Below are 21,433 nucleotides of genomic sequence, written 5' to 3' on the forward strand. Positions count from 1 at the left end.
AGATTTAATTTGTTTAAAAAGTTATAAATCTGAAAATCATTGTTTCAAGCCAGGGCACAGAGGCTCAAGATATTAGAATAGCTACCATGACCTATTCCAGGGCCCCATCTGACCACTGTGTTTGTTCCTTGGGTCCAAGGCGCAGGCCCACTCATTTCTCTACTCTGTAACTGAAGCCGGGTTCACTGCCCGTGTCTGAGCCTGTCTCAGTAGCTTCCTTAGCACCCCCCATTCCTCTAGATCCTAGAAGCAGGCACTCTGCCTTGCTCTTCCTAGGTAGCCCCTTCTAAGGCACAGCGTCTCGCTTCTGAACAGATCTGTCACCAGGTTCTATTATGAGCATAAGCATTTGATATTGTGTGCTCCTGGATTCTGGGCCGCCTACTGCAGTCTCACTGGCATGATGTCATCACGTCATTACACTTCAACTTGTCCATTGCCACTTATGTTCTGCCTGCTGGGCTGACCGTGCTCTGATGTGGACATCAGGGTCCTGCATTCCACCCCATCACACTGCTCCTCCCCTTGCCCTCTATAACTGGGTGATTCTGATTATCAGGCCCAGGAAGTCTGATCTCACTAACTGGGTCATGACTGCTTGGGTCCTGTGATTAAAGAGCACCTTGTGGAAAAACAAAAATATGAGAAAACAGTTTCCCTCTTCCTCTTCCTCCTAGGGTCCAGGCTGTTGAGAGCTCTATGTTGCCCTTACCCTTTAGGGAAGAAGGGGTCCCCAAACCTGTGTCAATAAGGGAGGGAGTAGGTCTCTCATGCATACAATAATGTTAAGTGCTATGTAGCATCCATACTCTGTCAAAAATATCTTTTAAAATATATGGCATCTTTTAGTAAAAAGAAATTTATTATAATTTTTGTCTATAGTGTCAATTCTTTAATTCTTTCAGTTTTCTTTGTCTGTTGTGAATGAACAGAGGCTCTCTGGGCTTATAAAAAACTGGGACTTTCAACCTGGCCTCCAGGAAGGCACACTGCTCACAGGTGGGGTGCTCGGCAGGCTTCCCGAATTCAACTTTCCAAACTTTCAGAAAGCCACATCTGCTGGGTCCAGTGCTGGTCCAGGCTCCAGGTCAGGCAGGGCTGCCAGGTATGCAGAATGCTGCCAGATTGTGTGGTTATTTTATTAAGCCGATAAATGTCTACAGATTCTAGTGTAAAAACACTGGGCCCAACCCAGTATTGTACAAACATTTTCAAAGGTAAAAGTGGAATACATTATCAGTGACTAGTTCTCATAATGATAGTTTTTTTGGCTAATCATTTTCCTTCCTTCTACGTGTGATGTCTGGAACATTAGCACAAAGAATGTCTTTGAGCAGAGGTTAGCCCCAGTGGGAGTTACTTAAGGAACCATTGGATACCACGAATTTTATACAAATGGGACATTTTACGAGAGTTTATCTTGACAAAAAATTCTGGGCATAAATTTTATAAAATCATAAATTACGAGGACTGAATTCAGTGATTAGTTGAAGAAATACTGGGGAAAAAGAGGTTGAGTAGGACTATCATTTCTTTAATGCTATTGATTAGAAATGAAACACAAGACAGAACTTTACTGGGATTCTAATTTTAAATGTTCAGCTAGAATTTTCTTATATAGTTTACACCTGTGATACCACGATATGGTTTATTGTAATTTTATTTCAGAGATTCTTAATTCGGGGTAGCTCAAAATCAGTTGCTCATTATGCTTAAACAATTCCAGCTGCAATCTTCAACAAACAATGCCAAGTTTCTTTAGTTATATTATGAATTAAGACATCTACTGTTTGTAAGGTATCATGCTAAGCACCCTGGTCCCAAGTAACTGATAAATAATTGTATCTGATTTCCTTTATTTGTAGTTTAAAACACAAAAAATCTTTCAGCACTCAATATTTAACTCATTTTACCAACGTATGTTAATCAATGGCTATGTTCACTGTTGCTTTTTGTGTCCGATACCTTCTCTACTTTTCCTCAGAATCCATCTTTCAACAGTGTTTTTAGTGAAGGCAGTAAGTTTATCTTTCTATGTCTGAAAAAGTCTGTAGAATGAGTGCGAGGTGTGAATGATTAGTATGGGCAATGCATCTTGCTAGGTCACAGGAAAGAAGCTTGGTAAAATATCAAGTCCGCGCCAAAGCACAGTCACGTTTACTGAAATGCGATAACTTTTGCTTCATGAGTATGTCAGAGAACAGAAGGCCAATGCACAGTTTAAGCCAGACATCAAGCAGTGTGATTTCTGAGGATTCTTCTTACAGATCATGCAAGACACGAATATATTGTAGTAGTGACTTAATTGTAATGGTGTTGCTTTTATTAATCGCTTCATGTGTGTTGCCAAAAGTTCCTATATTTGAAGTAAGCCATGAATACAAAAATGGTATAATCTTTGCTCTACATATTTTTTATGAGTATTATATAGACTCTAAGCTTCTGCAAGAAAAGCTTCATGTCTCCCCTCTATGTTGGGGTACCCACGCAGGGCCAGGCAGGTGCTCTCTTATAGCTCATAAAAGTAGCCTTTAAAGATGATGAAATTTTAATTTGAATTGTGCTTTGGCTATGTTTCGCACATCACCATGGGAATCTGATAAAAGCTTTCAGAAGACAGCACTATTTTGCCATAAACAACATCATAAAAAATTCACCAGCAGAGTGAAACCCAGAACGCAAGTGCTGATAAATTTTACACAAAAAGTACTTAAGTGATATTGTAGATAAAGATATGGATGCATTTTTTATAGTAGGCATCTGCACCACTGAAATGTCATTAGTTGACCTATAATCTACTCCCAGCCAGAAAAGGTGGAATCCAGATGTGGGCTCCACTTAGAGGAATCTAGTCTCCAAGGCCCAGAAAGAGCCATGTGGTTGAACCTCTGCCACTAGCAGCTCTGCTGTGAGCTTGGAAAGTGCCGTGTTGGTTAAACCAGGCACACAGCAGCCCCCTGAGCCCACGGCTCTTCTGTCTGGTGCATTCAGCCCAGCAAATGGATGGCAGCAACCTTTGCAGATAGGGATACACTTATGATATTTGGAAATATACAGGCAATGGGACTATTGTCTTTCTAATATGACTAATATTGAGATGCTGATCGAACCTTAAAATAAATAGGAGGTCAGGTTTATGGAGAGGCCTACTCCCCTCCTTCCTACCTAGCCACATAGAAAATGGACAGGTCGCCATTCTGTGGGCTTTCTGTGGGGTTGGCTGTGTGATATCATGAATGGATTATCAGTGGCTCCTATGGGGTCTATAATTTTACCATTCTAGATCTTAAAATAACCACGGAAATGCATTTTAACGTTTGACTGCTCTCTATGTAATTCCAGAAGGAAAAGATGCTGGTAAAACAGAAATCAGAGGGGTCAGTGCAGATTTTGCTTAAAAGTTGATTTATGAAGTGTAGAGAAATGAATCATTACCTCAAATCTGTTCATTTCACCATTTAAAGAAGCCCCAGTGGTAGGCCGAGTCCCGACACTGTCTAGTATTTCCTGGAGGCAGTACTGAGCAGAAAAATCAGGCTCGAACAGATTTTCTCAACCAGTATGAACCTTTGTGAGTATAAGAATGGCAGGAATTCTTAGGAAACCAAGTATGTCCTTTAAGGGTATTATACCATAAAAATTATTTATGACCCCTTTGGGCCACACAAGTTTCTAAAAGCCACAGAAACTGCTTAGCCTCATAGAATTTGGATGATTTTGCCTTCCCAGCTGAAGAGGTTCTGTTTCTTTTTCTTTCTTTCACATCCAACAGTCTAATTGTTTTGGCATAAGAGGCCAAAGCAAACCACAGAAGTCACACTTTCAACTTCTGGTTATCCAGGGTATAAACAGCATGTTTGTGGATTTTTCAGGCCCACAGCTTCTTCTCTCTGTGGCCCCATCTTCCCAGCCCAGAAGGTCATAAAGGATACACAATAGGCTTAATAAAGAGAAGCTGAAACTAAATTGTGAGAATGATTATTTTAGATTAACTTGAAATTTCAGTTTCTCGACCCTGTTATCATGAGTGACTAAGAACTGACAGGGTGATGGAGGTTCACTGGACCATTCTTTTTATATTTGAGAATTTCCATAATGTATAGTAAGAAGCAAACAAAATTTTCCAGAAAAAATACGAGTGTAGTTGTATCCCCAGCCACATGCCTCACTTTTTTCTGCTTTTCCCCCGCCCCGGGTCCTTTTTTATATAGTTCATTCATTTGTTCATTCATTTGTTCAATTTGAATGAATGAATAAATGAATGAGTGAATGAACAAAGTCCATTCCTCCTACCGGGGAGTAGGAGGACTTTATGAAGACTCAGACGTTCTCCTTTATAATTTTCCATCTGAAGTTTGTCTGGAGACATCATTTCTGACCCTGTCATTCATTAGCTCTACTTCCTGGATTCTTTCTGCTCTAGAATGAAATACAACCACATAGAATGCAAGGGGGCGGGGGCCTACGAAATCAAGCCCCTTCATTACACTGGTTATTGGGATTTCTCTCTTGGCTTCTTTATAGAATGTTCTCTCATATTTTTATTATGTGCAGCTGTGTTGAAGAGTACAATCAAAGTAAACCCAAATTCTTATCCTTTAAGGGCTGTGGTATAATAATTTTTCTTTTATTACCTTTTTCCTTCTCTTACTGATATTCTCTTCCCTTTTTAAATTTATTGTCTGTCTATGGATCAGACCAAGGCACTATAAATAATGAAAAATTCAAATCACTCTAATAATTTCTACGTATGTAAGTATAGCATTTATGGAAACAAAGAACTATTAAAAAACAGTTTTCTCACCTACTTTCCTCTAAGTTTACCAAACTGAGAATTAAAGGCAAAGAAAAGAAAATATTGTGTAAAGTCAATATAAAATGAGAGTTGAACCAATGATGAAAAGGTTAATTCCATAGACTAATAAATGTTTATCATTTAGAGGAAAACTAGAGTCTTTCTGGTGAAAAACTGATTAACTATATTTGGGAGGGGGCTGTTTCTCCCTGTGTCTCTGTCTCTGTTTCTGTCTCTGTCTCTCTCTCCCCTCATGAACAATCTATTAAACCACAATCAATTATAATAAGTTAAGGGGTTAGAAGCAATTCTTTGTAATGATCCGGATAACCACGCTTCAACACTCAAGATGTAACAATCAATGAATGTAACAAGATCCACAGCAGTCATTCAACGCTGTTCTTACTGGGCTCCCAATATATGCTGGGCACTGTTTTAGATATAGCCCTTGCCCTGCTCCCCAGGGATTCATGTTCAATGTTCACAAGAGCCTATCAAATAACACAAGTGCAATCATCGGGCTCCATGCCTGCCCACACTCTGTGAGTAGAGAACCCTGAAGGAACTGGAAAAGCCCGTTTCCTGTCTCAAGAGGCCCAGTGCTATTCAGCTGGAGCTGATCACTGCCACACAGAATTGTGTCAGGGTCGTCCCAATTTCAAGAGAAGCTGGACATTTGAATTTTTGTGTGAACTCTCTGAGCTCTTAAATGTTAGTACCAAAACGAAACAGAAATTGTGAGTGAAACATACACGTCTGTAGGTCAAATAGGACCCATGGTTTCCCAGTCTAGGTTCCATAGTCATTTCAAATTTGAGTACACCCTGAAAAAATACAAGATTGTATAGTTTGCTGTGCTATGTACGTTTCTGAAGAGAAGAACACTGGGCGATAAAGGACAAGTGGGATTTGTATTAAGACTGGATCCGATAAGAGCCAGCCGTGGGACAGGGAAGAAAATGCTGGATTTGGCATCAGATGATCTGGCTCTGTAGTCTCGGTCTCTTCTCAACCGGCTGGATTATGATGGGCAGTGCACTTCACCTTTTGAGCATCAGTCTCCTAAGCTATTAAGAGAAGGATAGTAATATCTCTTTCATAGGATGGCTGTGGTGATGAAAGAAAATGTATTTGAAAATTCTTCATAAACTACCATAGGAGTGAAGAGGCTATCTGAATTCTGAACACATTAAGGGCTATGAAGGGTTTGGCAACATTGGATAAGAAGTCATGGAAATGCGGGGACTTGATGATTCAACTCACTCCTGAAGGAAAACTACGGAGTGAGAAGCACAAGAAGAGCAGGGTACACACTGAAAGAGCCTGCTGCGGGGGACAGGAAGTAGAGCTGTGGTCTAGAGGGAGCACGGTTTCCTTCATGAGAAAACTTACTAGGACTATAAAGCCCACAATGAAACCCTTGACTAATAAAGTGGTTGACTATCCACCGGGTGGATTATTTGTGGCAAATTTTAAAATCACAGGTTGGCTTCCTACCTTGGGATATTTTCAAACCACCAACTTACCTCCCCACCCTTAAGTCAAAGAATAAAACTTCATTTCAATATTAGCCCAAGAAAAACACAGTCAAAGGAGATCATGATGCTGGAGTACTTTTTACTAATTCCAAGACTAAATATAGATGATTTTTGGATTGTTGGCTGTTTTCAATGATCAGCACAAACATTTTCTTCTATAAAAGAGGATAAAAAAAGTTGTTTTTCTATAACTCACAAACCTTTTAAGAGGAGAATGGAAAATCTCACTTGGGGTGTTATTGATTTCACTCTTTAGAGAACCACATGACTGTACATTTTTGCTTGTTAACTTTAGCACCTAGGGTTAGATAGTTTCTCAAAGTATAATAAGCCTAAGGATGCTGGTTTGATCTAAGAAGCAGATAAAAAAAGGGAGTTATTGATGTAAAACAATTTTTTTTTTGTAACTAAGGAGTAACCAAAATGTTAGAAAGTCAGGGGCACATTCTCGGTCATCCTAGACCTTTTGGCAGAGGGGCCCAAGTCTTCCTACCTCCAGCCTAGGGCCATTCCCTTTTCCAAAGAGTTTATATTTCACCGGAGACATGTTCCATTCAGTCTTATAGATAGATGGGGGAGGAGAAACTCATTCTCCTTATTCCATATTCTTGCCCTGGACTCATTAAGTCTAGAAATCTAACTTATCGACAGTCAGAATTTGGGGACTTAAAATTTTAATTGACCTGGAAACAAATGCATTAAAAAACAAATGTTACTCCTAGGTGTTTTTGCCACTAGGGTTTGGGCGATGCAGGTGGTTACCAACCTGGAGTACACGGAGCACCTCCAAAGGGGTCTGAGACTATAACTGTATTTCAATATAATTTGGTTTCTCTGTAATCCTAAGGATTTTTTTAAATGCACTTAAAAATATTATTCTGAGAAGAGGTCTAAAAGCTTCGCTCGTTGCTAAGGGGGTTCATGGATGAAAGAGGTGAAGCTCTCCCCTTTGTCCTGGAAATTTTTTTCTTGAGTAGGGACCACATGTCTCTGCTGTAAGATGTGTCACCTGACCTGTATTACAGCACTGGGCCTCTTTTGACTCATCAAACAACAACAAAAATGTCAACAGGAGATTATTTTTGACGAAGATTTTTCAAGTTCTCTCTTAAAAGCTTAGGTAAAACTTCTATTTCAAAGAGTTGGACAGTAACTACAACAACTACCAACAAAATTTTTATGTAAATAGAGTCCCCAGGGTGATTCAGTGCTTAAAAAAATTCTTAAACTTGCCACTTAATCTAACACAATAGTTCTTTAAGTGTGGTTTGCAGATCCCTGATGAGACTCAGACCCTTCCAGGAGCCCACAAGATCAAAACCATTTCTGTAATGATCACACTAAAGTATTATTTGCCCTTTTGATGGCTCAACATTTATGTTGATGGTGCAAAACTAGTGGTAAAACAGTCATCAATGTGACTCAGGACAGTGGACCAAACAGGACTGGACGTCATAGTACCCTTCACCACCACACACACTTGGAATGAAACAAAGTTCACTTAAGAATGTCCTCGATGGAGCAGTAAAAAATTACTCATTGTACCGAATCTCAACTCTTGAGCACAAATCTTTTTAAACTGTATGAATAGACGCAGGAAGTTTGCATAAAGCACTTTTGCTATGGACCTCTTGGCAGTTTAGTATAGTCTAAGGAGCAACTTCCCAAATCAACACTTCTCCAATCCATGTGCTTAAATGTCTAAAATAAAACAGATAGGATTCAAAAGAAAACCAAATATGTTGAATTATTAATCAAAATGTAAAAAGTTGTGTTAAGTAGTATGTGTGCTTGTTTAATGTATTAAATAAGATTTCTTTGTGTGTCTAATAGCTACTACATTATTGATCCAAGTATTATGGTAGTATGAATGATTATTTTGAGATATCTCCAATAATAGTAATTGATATAAAATAGATATGAATTCTACTGGTGATGTTGTAGGCATTGTTAATACTACTGTAGTTTCTTGCCACATTCAAAAACGAAGGAAATGCTAAGCTGGTAAAAATAATGAAATATTTTCTTTTTCCTCTTTAGAGTTCATAGACTCTCCTGGAATTTATCCATGGACCATTATGACCACTTGATGTTCTATATATTATTTGTCTGTTTGTTTGTTTACTATCCGCTCCAAGAGAGGTTGGTCTTGGTCTGCTTCATCACTGTGCCAGGACTCAGATGAGTTCCCAGCCCAGAGCAGAAGCTCAGGCAGTATTTCTCAAGTGAATGAGGAAGTTCACCAACTTTCCGGTCCCACTAAGTCTGCCTGGCACCCTCTCTCCTTCCACCTGTAAGTTAAACTCCTAATAGAACATCACTGCAGATTTCCAGTATTTACACCTCCTACAAATATTGAAGTTTTCAGCCTAGTCTTATTGTTTAGTCCAAATTGTTTTAAAGAAGGAAGTTAGTGCTTTCAATGAACTCATCAATTAATAGCCTCTTAGCACTGAGCCCTGTCGGTCTGGGATCTACTATGGCCAGTGTCCACTACTGTTCCACACTGGCTTCCACGAGAAAAGACTGAAATACAAGCCTACAAGCCAGATTTTTTTTGCAGAACTCTTAAAGTAAAGCTTCTGTGGGCTAGAATAGAAAATATGAATCTGAAAGTCCATCTGGTATTATAATTTATTTATTATTTTATTATTATTATTATTCTTTTTAGGTGAGGCAACCCTTAATTGACCTCACAGATTACAAGGACCTTATCAGCTTACAATCCCTTATTTTTTTATTTTTATTTATTTACTTTTTATTTTTTACACTTACAGCACCTGGTCTTCCTAGGTGGTCTCCCATCCAAGTACTAACCAAGCCCGACCCTGCTTAGCTTCCGAGATCAGAAGAGATCAGGCTTGTTCAGGGTAGCATGGCCGTAGACTGGTATTATAATTTTATCCATGAAAACACCCTGGTGTCATCTCAAAGAGGACAAACAGCTAAATTTAACTTATTACTGAAGGTTTTCTTTGCCTTCTCAGTCTTAATATGTTAATTTGCTTAACTATTCAAATTCAAAAACAAGAAAGATATCATTGGAATCAAACCTTAGTCTTTCTTCTCAAATATTTTTATTACAAAATCTACAGTTAAACAAAAAGAAAAAAGAAAAAAACAAAAAGCCATCATAAATCTGCCACACAGATATCAATATTTAAAAATAAAAAATATAAGGAATATAAAAATATAATAGAAAAAAATAAAAATATTTTGGTGTATAGTCCTTTTCGGTATTTTTTATATGCAGGTCTATTTTTCTTGCTGTGGCTCGTCCTGACTGCAATGCCAAACTCCAAGTAAAATATTAAAAGGAACAAAGGAAGCAAGTCTTTGAACTTTTTTACCCTAAACACTTATTTGTTAAAAAAAAAATATTTAAATGTGAGATTTCTTCCAAAAGAGGCCAATGTTTCTTTAGTTGGATTTTCATGGACTTAAGTGTTCTTCCATCTAAATTACAAACGGGGAGGGATGGAATTAATAAAAGTAAAACTCACTTGATTACCAAAAAGCTCAGGAAAGTTTGTTATTTGCTGTATAAACTGGCAACTTTTTATTAACTCTTGTGTTTGAGGAAGAGACTTGAAGATTAGACAGCACCTTCACTTCTCAAATCAGAAAACCCCAGTTTTATAGGGCCTCCTTTTTTTGAAGAGTGAATGTGGCTGCCTTAATTTAATGAATTATCTGCTCACCTGGAAAAGCACGCAGAAGTGGGGACACTTGTCTCCTTTTGCTTCTGTTATTGCAATCCAAGTTGTTTTCAGCTTATCTGAACAGGGATAAAGGCCAATCACTTTTGTTTTCCCTTTATTTTAGTAAAAGTCCCATTAATTTAGTAAAAGTGATGGGATACTTTTTTTCTTCAATACCCTACTTTTCATAGGTTACCTTTTTCCTTACCTTCCAAACCTTCCATTGAATCAGTCTGTAAATGTGGGTAAAATGCTAACGCAGTTTGTAAAACGTAGTAGAGACCCAGGATTTGGATTTGTGTTGCGGGTTAGAGATCTCCTTCTAAGAGGAAGGCCTTGAAATTTCTTTTTTTAAAAAATTGTTATTATTTTATGCCTACTGCACCTGGTCTTCCTAGGTGGTCTCCCATCCAAGTACGAACCAGGCCAGACCCTGGTTAGCTTCCGAGATCAGACATCGGGCTTGTTTAAGGTGGCATGGCTGTAGATCATGGACCATGGCTCCACAGGGGCATGAACCCAGAACCTTCTGCGTGCAAAGCAGACATGCTAACCGTTACACTATGGAACCATGTCCAGGCCTTGAAATTTCTGACTGAAATATTTCATTTTCTGTTCTTCCCTCCTTAACCACCATAATTCCTTTTGAACCTTTTAAACTTTTTAACCCAGGTTTTTATTTGGGGGCACTTACTGAAATGGATTCCTCCTTCATGAAGTTCCCACAAAGCCAGAAATAGCTTCTTCAGAGGCCTAGAGGCCTCAGGTGATAACAACACTATAGATTACATGTTTCTTGTCTTTTCCAAGGCTTCGAACATCTATTATCTCATTTTCATTGGCTGATGGAGGACTGAGGAGGTTCTCACATTTCCAGGAAGGGCCACCAGAAGGAGCAGAGGAGGCTATAAAGATCCTTGCTTGGCTCACTCATCAGTGGTAAAGGGGCGTTGGAATGTGGGTGGGAGCAAGTGCCGGGCTCTGAGCTGCTGCCCCATGGGCCAGTGAATTTCCAGCAAATTACATGACACAGAGGACAATGCGGAGGAGGGAAGGAAATGCATCTTTGGGAACTGGCAGAAGTCTCCTTCGAAGAGTGGCTTTGGAAATGAAAAGGGGCTGAGATAAAATGGCAAAGTAGAGTGCACAGAGTGGTGGCTGGGAGGAGGCAGGGAGTGTGGGGCAGCGTGGTCACTGTGCAGGTCTATGCCTTCAGGTTAGAGACCAGGGAAGCATCCCTTGTCTGTTTTTCAGAGAACACCAGGCCTGTGGGTGTTGCTGTATTTTTAAACAGATGGCATTAACTAAGGAATGGGTACACGATGCAGGCCTGCCTACCTGTCCATTCTTGGGTTTTAGCACTTGCTACTTCCTGCCTCATACTTTATACCCCAGCAACTGTCACTTCCCTTAGTTCTTCCTGTGCATTAAGTTGTTTCAAGTTGCATACTCTTTCTGCCTGGCTACCCTCTATTTATCCTGCAAGACTCAACTAAGGTGTCACTTCCTCCAGGAAGCCTCAAGGACATGACTTCCTTACCCATCCACTGATGCTCATAGGTAACTACCTGGAGTTGGAACCCTAGGGCACCATCCTTCCATACATGCTCTCACCCCTCGTGGAATATATATTTTGCCCTCTCTGGATACTGATAACTTCCAATTCCATATATCCCACCCAGTCCTCTCTTCTGGCTGCTGGATGTCTCCATTTACATGTACTTTGGGCATCTGAAACTCAGCATATCCAAAGCAGGAACTCATTTTTGCTGCCTCTCCGTCTCTTCATTCCCCACTCTCAGTGGTACAATCCATCAAATTGCTCCAGCCATGGCTCTTCCCCATGACAACCATATTCCAAACCAAATTAATTTACCTTGATTTAATCCAAGTATTTTCTCCTTGTGCAAGATTTCACATGCAGATCCTGTCATGTCATATTCCCATCCCCTTCCTGACCACAATTGAATCTATCACTTTTTATCGTCTTCAGAATGAAGCCTCACATACTTATGACATCTCTTAAGATCTTTGATGATCCAGCCCCTTCCCATCTTTCCATCTTCAATTCATATCATGCCCCTGTATTCTGCTTTCTGAACTCCGTCCATATGAGATTCTTGTGGTACCTGGGACTCTTGACCTATGTACATACTGTTCCACATTCTGATCACCTCTCCCAGTTTCTTGTTCAACGTCTGTTTTCCTTGACAGATTATATACCCCATGAGGGCTGGAACCACATCGGTGTTTTTCATTACTGAACGCTCAGTATCTGTCAAAGTGCTAGCTACAGAATAGGTGTTGAGTATTTGTTGAAAGAAAGAAAGAATGAATCAAACATATCAGAATATAAATAGTCCAAACATTTATGCATATGATGTACATAACCAGTTGCAGATGGGTAGGTTCATTAAAAGATGCTGGACACAAAATGCTAAGCCTGTCAGCTTTGTTTAATTAAAGAACCTAGGAGGAAGAATTTAGCTTTAAAAAAAAAGCTTTAAATTTTAATCACTGTGAATATGTGAGCGAAGATATATATACACGTGTGTGGAGGTGACAGCGGACTACCCATGGTGATTTGGTCATGCTGAGCTGATTGCGTCCTCTCTTTTTGGGCAGGCATGTGATTAATAGTAGGTGACATAGTACATATAGACTGGTGAGCAATAGATTGGAAAATTTTAGGAGACAACCATCATTTCTGGGCTTTATAATTTCATTTCAGAACTTAAAGAACACCCTTTTAAGACCTTCCTGTAATTTATTAATTTGTTTCCAATATTCTATTTCCTAAATTCACTTTCTCTGATAAACACCGATTTGGCTGAGCTTTTGCAGTCGACAGCATCACAAGGCCTAACTCCACGTGACCTTCACATTTGTCCTAACTACTTGGATGAGTGGTTAAGATGAGGTAACTTCTACGTTTCTTTTCTCCCTTGAAATACAAGGATTAGTTGAGGTCTTTTTTTTTTTCCCTTTCTTTCCTCAGCTTTCTGGAACTCCATGTGAAAAGGGCCCTGAAAACAAATCTTGTGCTTATATTTGGCTTCCTCCTTGCTGATGATCATTTTTTTTTTTTCCTGTTAGGTTTGTAGCTTTTTCTCCCAATTTACCAATGATGGTTAGATCATAAGTCATAGGCTTACTCAGTAGGACTCCGTTCCAATAGATCTTGGTAAAGATATTTAATTGCTTCTTGCCACAACTTTGTCATTCGCAAAATGGGACTAATAAGGCTATCTTGGAGAACAGCACATTTTTGGAAGCTCCTTGAAAACTTAGTGTTAAATACAGGCTTTAATGTGAAATCATTTATTTTGACTGAATTTTAAAACCTCAATGCTGAATGTGGCTTTGCAAATAAATTAAATACAGATTGTGTTCTGCAGAAACCTGACCTCCGCTAACAGCATTTAGAGAGAATTAAATGAGGTATCTTTTTCTTTTCTTTTTTCCCCATGTATAGAGCATAATGTCACAGGAAGGTAACAGTATCCTGCCACCTGTGAGGAGTAAACCTGAATTTCCGTTGGAGGCGTTATAAACCAAGACGCCATTCTTCAAGCACCCTGTTCTGAGCACACCCCCAAATGAGGTACCTTTTATCTAAAACACTCAAATCAACACTGAATGAAAAGTAGAGACCAAAATAGTTTTCAGATGTAGGGTATGAAGCAAACAATTCCTTCTTCCAATTTAGAAGAGCTTTTACGCGAAGAAGAAACATTTGCAAAAATTAAATTTTGAAGATTTGCAGACTAATGATACCATTTTTTTTTTACCTATAATATAAATGCTATAATAAATAAATAGCGCTATGGACCTCAAGTTTAAAAGTACTGTTTCTTAAGATTAACCTAACAGAAGTATCCCTTTTCGCTTCTGATAACAAAATGTTAGTTTACCTAAATTGGCGCAATTTAATTTCATCAGTTCTAATAGAGAGATGAACACTGAAATCTTTAGGTCTATGTGGGCAATAACCACCTAAGTTGAGGACAACTGAACATCCATTTTATAGTCTAGAAAATATCCAGCTTAATCATCAGGGGTGGCCTACAGACAATTGAGAGACTTACACATAAAATACGGATACGCAAATTTATATAAATGGAAAAACTTGAGAAGGATGCACTGACATGATTGTGTATTTGTCAAACTGTGAATCAATCAAACATTCACTTAGCCATTTACTCAGCAAATAATCTTTGAGCACTTATTATGCGTCAGACCCTGGTGTTTTGTTTGTTTGTTTGTTTTTGTTTTAGGTGCTGAAGAAATGCTGGTGAAAAAGACAGGTAAGTTCCCTGCCTGCATGCAGTAAATTCCATTAAGACTTTCCTACATGATGAGCTCCAGGAAAGCAATAAATGGGATGTATACAAAGCAGGGAAGATGATATCTGATTTTAGGAGCTGACAGTCAGGCTGAGGAAGGACTAAGGTAACAATTAGAGACAAACAGGATAGAAAGAGGCAGTTAGTTCAGCATAGCGGTTAGCAACATGGCCTCTGAAGACAGACTGCCTGAGTTTGAATCCTAGTCCCATCACTTAATGAATATAACTTAACTCTGGGCAAATGCCTTAACCTCTGTGAGCACCAGACTTCTCATCTCTAAAATGAGATCATAATAATCATCATATAAGATTGTATTGTGAGGATCCGATGAAGTATTCGGGTACTAACAGTACCTGGAACATAGTGTGGACTCAAGAGTAAGAGACAGGGCAGAGGGCATGAGGAACGGATATTCTAGGAAAGGGACAGCGCCCCAAAGGCTGGGATCGAGAGAGACTGGAGATAAGATTTTAAAAGATAGAAAGGACTTTAGAATTCACTATAGAAGGCGGGCGTCACCAAGCTTCCTGAGCAAGAAATGAAATGACGTGATGTGAAGTGCCGCTTTGGAAAACTAACCTGGCCGTGCTATGCAAGGTGGAAAACAGGGAGGGCGGCGGGGATTAGAGGAGTTAGTCAGGAGAGCTGAAAAACATTAAAAACGCTGTTGCTGGCAATAGCGAAGGAGAGAAGGTGAGCGAAGCTCAGAGACATTCTAAAGGAAAATAAAAAAGGCTTTAGTGCAGACCGGACTGAATGGATAAAGAACTTCTTTTTCTTAAAATCAGGATAATGGGATAGTGGTAATGTATGTATATCATTTAAAAGTTTTAAATAACATAAGAGATCAGGCTGAGAAAAAGTAGGATAGTCGAGATGCATGAAACTGTGCAAAACTCTTATAGGATACCCGTGGAAGACTGAACATGAGTACTGGACGAAGACATCGAGTCAAAGTTTTTATGGAGAAAAACAAATATTGTGAGGCAGGCGGATCCCACCTAGGAAGGGCAAGAAACAGAACCCACCATTCAAAATAAAGAAAGAATTACTCAAGCTTTCATATCTGGGGTTTGCTCAAAACAGTAAAAGGCATACACTAATTTATATTAATGGTCTAAATTTAATGAGGGGACAATGGAGATGACAAAGTTAAAGTGTCAGATATATATTAAGTCAAAAGAATTCAAGTGAGAAGGTTTATTCCTTTGCTTCAACTTAATTTCCGGAAGTTAAAGAGAAATAACAGTCTGTTACCCAGCATGCTTGCAGACCTCACAGGGCTAAGAGTGAGCGTGTCACTTTGATATTCTCCCACGGTGCTTCTCAAATTCAAAACTTCAGCGAGAAACATCATCCACCCAAGTATCCACAGTCGAGAGTCCTCTCAAGGATCTTGGCTTCTTTGTTTCCATATTTATATTTACATAAATGGATTGAAAACTCTCAACGTACAGGGTCCTAGTGAAAGGTTCCTCCCCTTTCTGAGGTCAGCTATGAGCAAGTTCACATCAAAGGCCTTGCCAGTCCTTTTACAGATGCCAAAAGGAAGTCGAATATGGCTGTGCAACAGAATTGGGGGGAGACATGTGCTCTTGGTGTCGGAGACGGGCCAGGCCGGGCCAAAGATGCTCTTGACTTGGAAATACTTCATTTTTACATTTGCTTATAATTAAAAGCAAAGCACAATGTGTATCTAATTCAACCTTCAGCCTCCAATTGTTTTTCATCTTTCCTTTGTATTGCAAAGTTGGGAATAATAAATCTATTCTGCATTTATTACAATTTATTAAATGTGGTCATTGAGGAACTGACTACTGGGAAAACCACACCCTTTAGGAAAAGAGAAAAGATAACATCCAGCCTCGCCACCTGCAGAAGGAACTCAACACTGAATTTACTGCTAGCATGATGTCTTTCTTTCACAGATCCAGTAAAACAGGCTATTGAGAATGTCGCGGGTTGGTGGGTTACCAATAATATCTAAGTCGCAGGTGGGAGGTGGTGGAGCAGAACCAACACGTTGGCAGCTGGACGCTCCCGTGCCCTGCCTCATGTCCTCTTGGCCACCTTTTATTCTAACCATTGCTGCCGCCACCAGATTCACGCAGAAGTAACCCAAGAGCAGCCTGGCTTAGGAGGCTTGACAGATCCCTTGCTTTCTGTTCCCAGTGCAACACCCATAGGAACCCATGTGGCACACATGTGTGCACAGCCCGGATGTGAGGGAGTTAAGGCTTCATGGGGTAAACCTGACAGTGGAGGATGAAACGAGTGAATAAATGCTCCCTTCTTCCTTTCCTCAGGCAGAAAAATTCTGGGGCGAATCTCACGCTGTCCTTAGAATCCTGTTAGGTTTACACCTTGGTTGCCCAGGAGTGACCAACATGAGGACACCCCCTTATCTTGTCCTTCCTCCCTTCCCTTCCCCGTTTCTCTCTCCACTCCTCCATTCCTGGGATCATGGTCCACAGTCTAACAACACCCTTCACCCAAGCCCTTGCCTCAGGCTCTGCTTTCAGGAGGATTCCAGGCTAAGATACTGGCTAATAGCATGTAGCTGGGAGGCTGGGGAGAGAAAGGCAGAGATGACTCCAGAATTCTTGTTTGGGTGACTGACCAGATGGGGGTACCATTCACTAATAATGGAATACAGAAGGAGACGGATTCCTCCGTGTGTGGGAGAGGCAGGAAGTAGGGACATATGCCCACCTTGCCACAGCTGTCCCCATCATACTACCTGGCACATTGTAGGTATTCAAAATATAGGAAAGTTGCAGATGCAAGTGGAGAAAAGAGGCAAAGAACACTGGTGCTATGTGCACTTTGCGCCGGTGGGCTAGGCTGGGTGTTGCCCTCGGAGCTGGGAGAGCACTAAGATTCTAGAAAGAGATCATGTCCTATCATCCAAGGGGATTACATTTTAGTTAAAAATATGACATATACAAGCATGAAATAATTCGAAGGATTTAAGAAGCAACATATTAGCAATTAGGAAATAAATATAATCCTCAAGCAGTAATAATTACCTGGAGAAAGAAAGATCAGCACCAATCTAAGTTGGTCGAGGCTAATCTTATTGCCTCTTTCCTTAAAATTTCACAGGTCCTTATAAATTTTTTCTAGTGGCAAGATATGGAATGCTATAATTATATCTGAGACTTATTGTCAATAAGGCTTCCTCTGTCTCTTATTGAACTGGATAACTTTCTTTTATATATCTGCTGATTCTTTCTACAAGTCTTATCTAAGAAGTTAGTTTATTTCAAAAAACTAGAAGTGAGTGTTTAAGTCTCTGCAGGGTGGCAAAGGGGCAGCCATCTTACTAGAAAAGTCATACCAGACTAATCTCCTTCTTTAATAGGGAACAAGTATAGAAACATTTAGCCAAATGTTGATACCATTCCTTTGTGTTTTAACTTTGCAATGTGAAATGCAGAGCCGTTTTTAAAAAATTTTATTTGTCATGAAATTGAGTAGGCTTTGGTTAAAATTCTTTCATTCAACCATGAATACAGGGTTAGGGTTAGAGAAAAAGTGATCTGTGCCTACAGGCCACTTTCCACCTGTCCCATTCATTCCTGGCTGCTTTCCTAGAAGAGCAATGAAAATGTCACATGGGATAAAAATCAAACTTCTTATTAAATTCCCGCAGAACCACACTTAGTGGTATCATGTCTCTGCTGTCTGTGACACTCATTAGTCAATTAAAAGGACCTAACGTGGTTTGCTAGGTGTGTTTTACAAAACTACTTGATTAGGGGCCAGGACCCTAATCCCAATTTGCAGGCTTCACTATTCTAGAACTTTTGTAGGCATTTAAATGTTTTAATATTCTGACATGAGTTTGACCTTTCCTGAGGTCAGGCATGTCAGGAGAGCGGCCATCTGTATAATAGCCATTTCTATGGAGGACGGCCCCGAGACTCCAAGGCACTGGCCGTGCCTTTGGCTTCCCATCCCTCAGCTCCACCTAGCTGTCTCCTTTAAGAACCTGCTCATGCTAACATTTACATTGCGCCTTACACTGTGGAAAGAAGCCTTTGATACGGTGACAACTGGTCAGCCATTCCCTCGTCTTAGTTTCTGTCCTTCTTGTAGGCGAAAGTGTTTACTCTTACAGGGATGCGTGTCAATTCTCAGTAAAACTGGAAAATAAAGTCCTCAGTCTTGCCCTTCAGTTTCCAGCCATGACAGGGCAAGACTGCTGTAGCTAGCAGATCCTGACTTGTTTTGAGAGAGCCTGGGTGAAGCAAGCATTTTTCCAATTACACACCATCTAATTCGATTTACATGTATTAGAAACACTGCCGGCTATTTCATGTTAATATTGACATTTTCATAAGTGCTCGCAATTAGAATTCAAGCTGAGATTCCGATAAATCTCTTAGATGTTTTATACTTTTCCTGTCTGTCTTCAGACTTTGCAAAATATTTTTAAGAACACATTTGGAGGTCATTCTGCCTTTGGGGAATTTTTGCTGTGTATGTAAAACAGTTGGGCAGAGGAAAAAAAATATTACAGTTTGGCAAAGCAAATTGAGGACAACGAGAGGTGTGCCAGGTTCTGAAAAATACGGATTCTGAAAAATAACACATATAAATTGAGCCATTAGTTTTTCATTTCCTATAAGACTTCACCCCATAGCTTCTTTGAAAGCAAGCTCCCTGACTGCATTTAAAAATCATTATTTTAAAGAACATTTCCTGACTGAAATTTAGAATGTAGTTCTATTCACCCACGTCTTTTTATTTAGCATTTATATGTATTTGTATAAGCTGGCTTGTATTTAAAGAGTGACACATGTCTCTTTGAAGAAATGGCAACAGATTCCAAATACCTCGTTGACCAAATAAAAATATGGCCTCATGCTAAAATATTTTATTTATTAAAGTGCTCACTCTCTGTTTTATTGCCTAAAGCATGGCTTCCTAAAGTGAGATCTTAAATACACAGTATAATATATACTTTTGCTTCTGTATAATAAATATTTCCCACTTCAATTTAGAAGAAAGCCTGACTTAAGTCATGCACAGAGTATTCATAAATACAAGATATCTTACACTATATCATCAGACTTCTTTAATGGCATTTATTTGCACATGCTTCTTAAAAGCCTAATAGAAAATTTTCTGAGGGAAAGGCAAATACTGCATTTTCTAAATGGGCAGAGGATACAGAAACTAAGCTTCTAGGAGATGTCTCTTAGTTCCTGCTAATACAGCCAAGAATGGATGTGCTGTTACTCCTTGATAGTTCTCAACCTTAGCTACATGTTGGCATCACTTCAGGGGCTTTTTAAAAAAACTCTCAAAACCCAGGCTGCATCCCTGACCAGTTAATCCAGAATCTTTGGATGTGAGACAAAGGCATTTGTATTTATTAAAGCCCTCCCCACCCCAGGTGATTCCATAAACTGCCAAGCTGAGAACCACCACCTTGGTAAATACAGGCCACCTGTCCCAACAGGGATGCAGGGCTGAGCCCCAGAGAGGAGGCAGCTGCAGCCAGGGCTGCTGACTCACAGTGAAGGGTGGAGTCCAGAGCACATGAACTCAGCTGACAGGTGGCCAGCGGGATGCACCTGGCTGTGCTCTGGCAGCCCTTGGGTTTGCCGCCCCTGATGGGACCTTCTGTGGAGAAAGCAGGTCAGGCAAACCTGATCTCCTTCCTCCTCAGGGCATCTGGAGAATTGCTTCACTGCCCGAGCTCCTCACCTCCCTAAACTCTTTGTTCCTGCCAAGCTGCTTGGTTCATCACAGAGCAAGCCTCGGGCTCTCAGGAGTTTTCACAAACACTCCACTCCTATGGTCCTCCGGACACGTATCCCTGCCTTCATCTGCATTCGCCCAAAGACTGAGCTCCCGCCTCATCTAGGAAGCCTCCCCGAATGACCCCGACTCTCACTGATTTCTTTCTTCACCTGAATTCTTGTGTCGTAAGTATCTGCATCATTCTTGTGCTACTCAAATATGTCCCAGCCAATGACAATTCCTGTGCTGCTACATGGAGCCATTATCCCTCTCCCTGTTGCTGTTAAGCTTTTTAAGTTTGGGTCTTCTGTTGCCAGCCAGGCAGTGAACAACAGTGAGGATGGTGAGGTGTCTTACACTTGTTAGTAAATGCTCCCCCGCCAGCACCCCGGCTCCTACCTGGAGCTGCTCCTGGAACATAGTCTCTGACCATGAAAACTGGCTCCCTGATTTATCTTGCTCTTGTATATATCCAAGAGCCTTTCTCTACTCTGTATGTTGTATCTAAAGTAAAAAATTTTTCAAAACGTAAAAGTTTCAGGATCCACGTAAACATGCCGCTCTTGCTTTAAATCCTTTAGTGCCTCCTCTTAATGTCCTGGAGCCTCTGCGGGGCCGACTCTGGCCTGCCCGCACTGGACTCGGTGTCTTCCTCTCTCCCTTGGCTCACCCTGCTCCAGGCTCCCTGGCTCTTCCCCCGTGCTCGCTGTGCTCCTTCCTGCCACAGGATCTTTGCACATGTTGTTCCCTATCTCTAGATGTGCTTCCTTCTCTTCTTTTTCTTCAGATCTTAGTTCATCCATCATTTCTCTGATCTCCAGACTTGCCAACTACCCCTTTCTATGCCTGGACAGCGCCACATCTCTCTGCATTGTAGGATGTGATACGGTTGCTATTTTGTATGTATTTGTGTGGTTCGGGGATTATCTCCCCTGTAGGACTCTGAGCTCTATGAGGAGAGAGCTCAACATTTCGTATCTAGTTCCTCCTATAGTGCCTGCCACACAGAAAGCACTAAATCAATATTTATTTAATGAATGAATGGCGAATGAAAGGATGGATGAGTGAATGAGTCACTAGTAGAAGGAGAAGAAACAAATGTATGACTGGCCACTTGGTTTTGTAGGCCAGGGGCAGAAAAGCCATACTCCAACGTCACTGCATGGCAACATGACGTGGTGGAAAGCAGATGTGGGCTCTCCCTCTGTGCGTGGGACAGGCCAAGTTCAAAATGCCTGTTATGCTCACATTCTCCTGCACAGACCTCTCAGTGCCTACCGAGGAAAAAGTCTTTGG

General features: G+C 40.4%; 1 protein-coding gene, 1 non-coding gene and 1 pseudogene across 3 annotated transcripts in view; all 3 read right to left on the bottom strand.

Moving 5' to 3' along the window:
• Positions 1 to 21,433, bottom strand: part of UST (uronyl 2-sulfotransferase) — a 254,661-nt gene that overhangs the window by 54,276 nt on the left and 178,952 nt on the right. The gene's annotated exons all lie outside the window — the stretch shown is intronic.
• LOC120589432 (uncharacterized) lies at positions 9,102 to 9,220 on the bottom strand (annotated as a pseudogene).
• On the bottom strand, positions 13,502 to 13,630 carry LOC120589455 (small nucleolar RNA SNORA11). Its single transcript, XR_005649492.1, has one exon. It is a non-coding gene; the product is annotated as a small nucleolar RNA SNORA11 (small nucleolar RNA).

This window comes from Pteropus medius, unplaced genomic scaffold (assembly GCF_902729225.1).
Source record: "Pteropus medius unplaced genomic scaffold, Ma_sr-lr_union100, whole genome shotgun sequence".
In the NCBI taxonomy this organism is placed as follows: Eukaryota; Metazoa; Chordata; class Mammalia; order Chiroptera; family Pteropodidae; genus Pteropus; species Pteropus medius.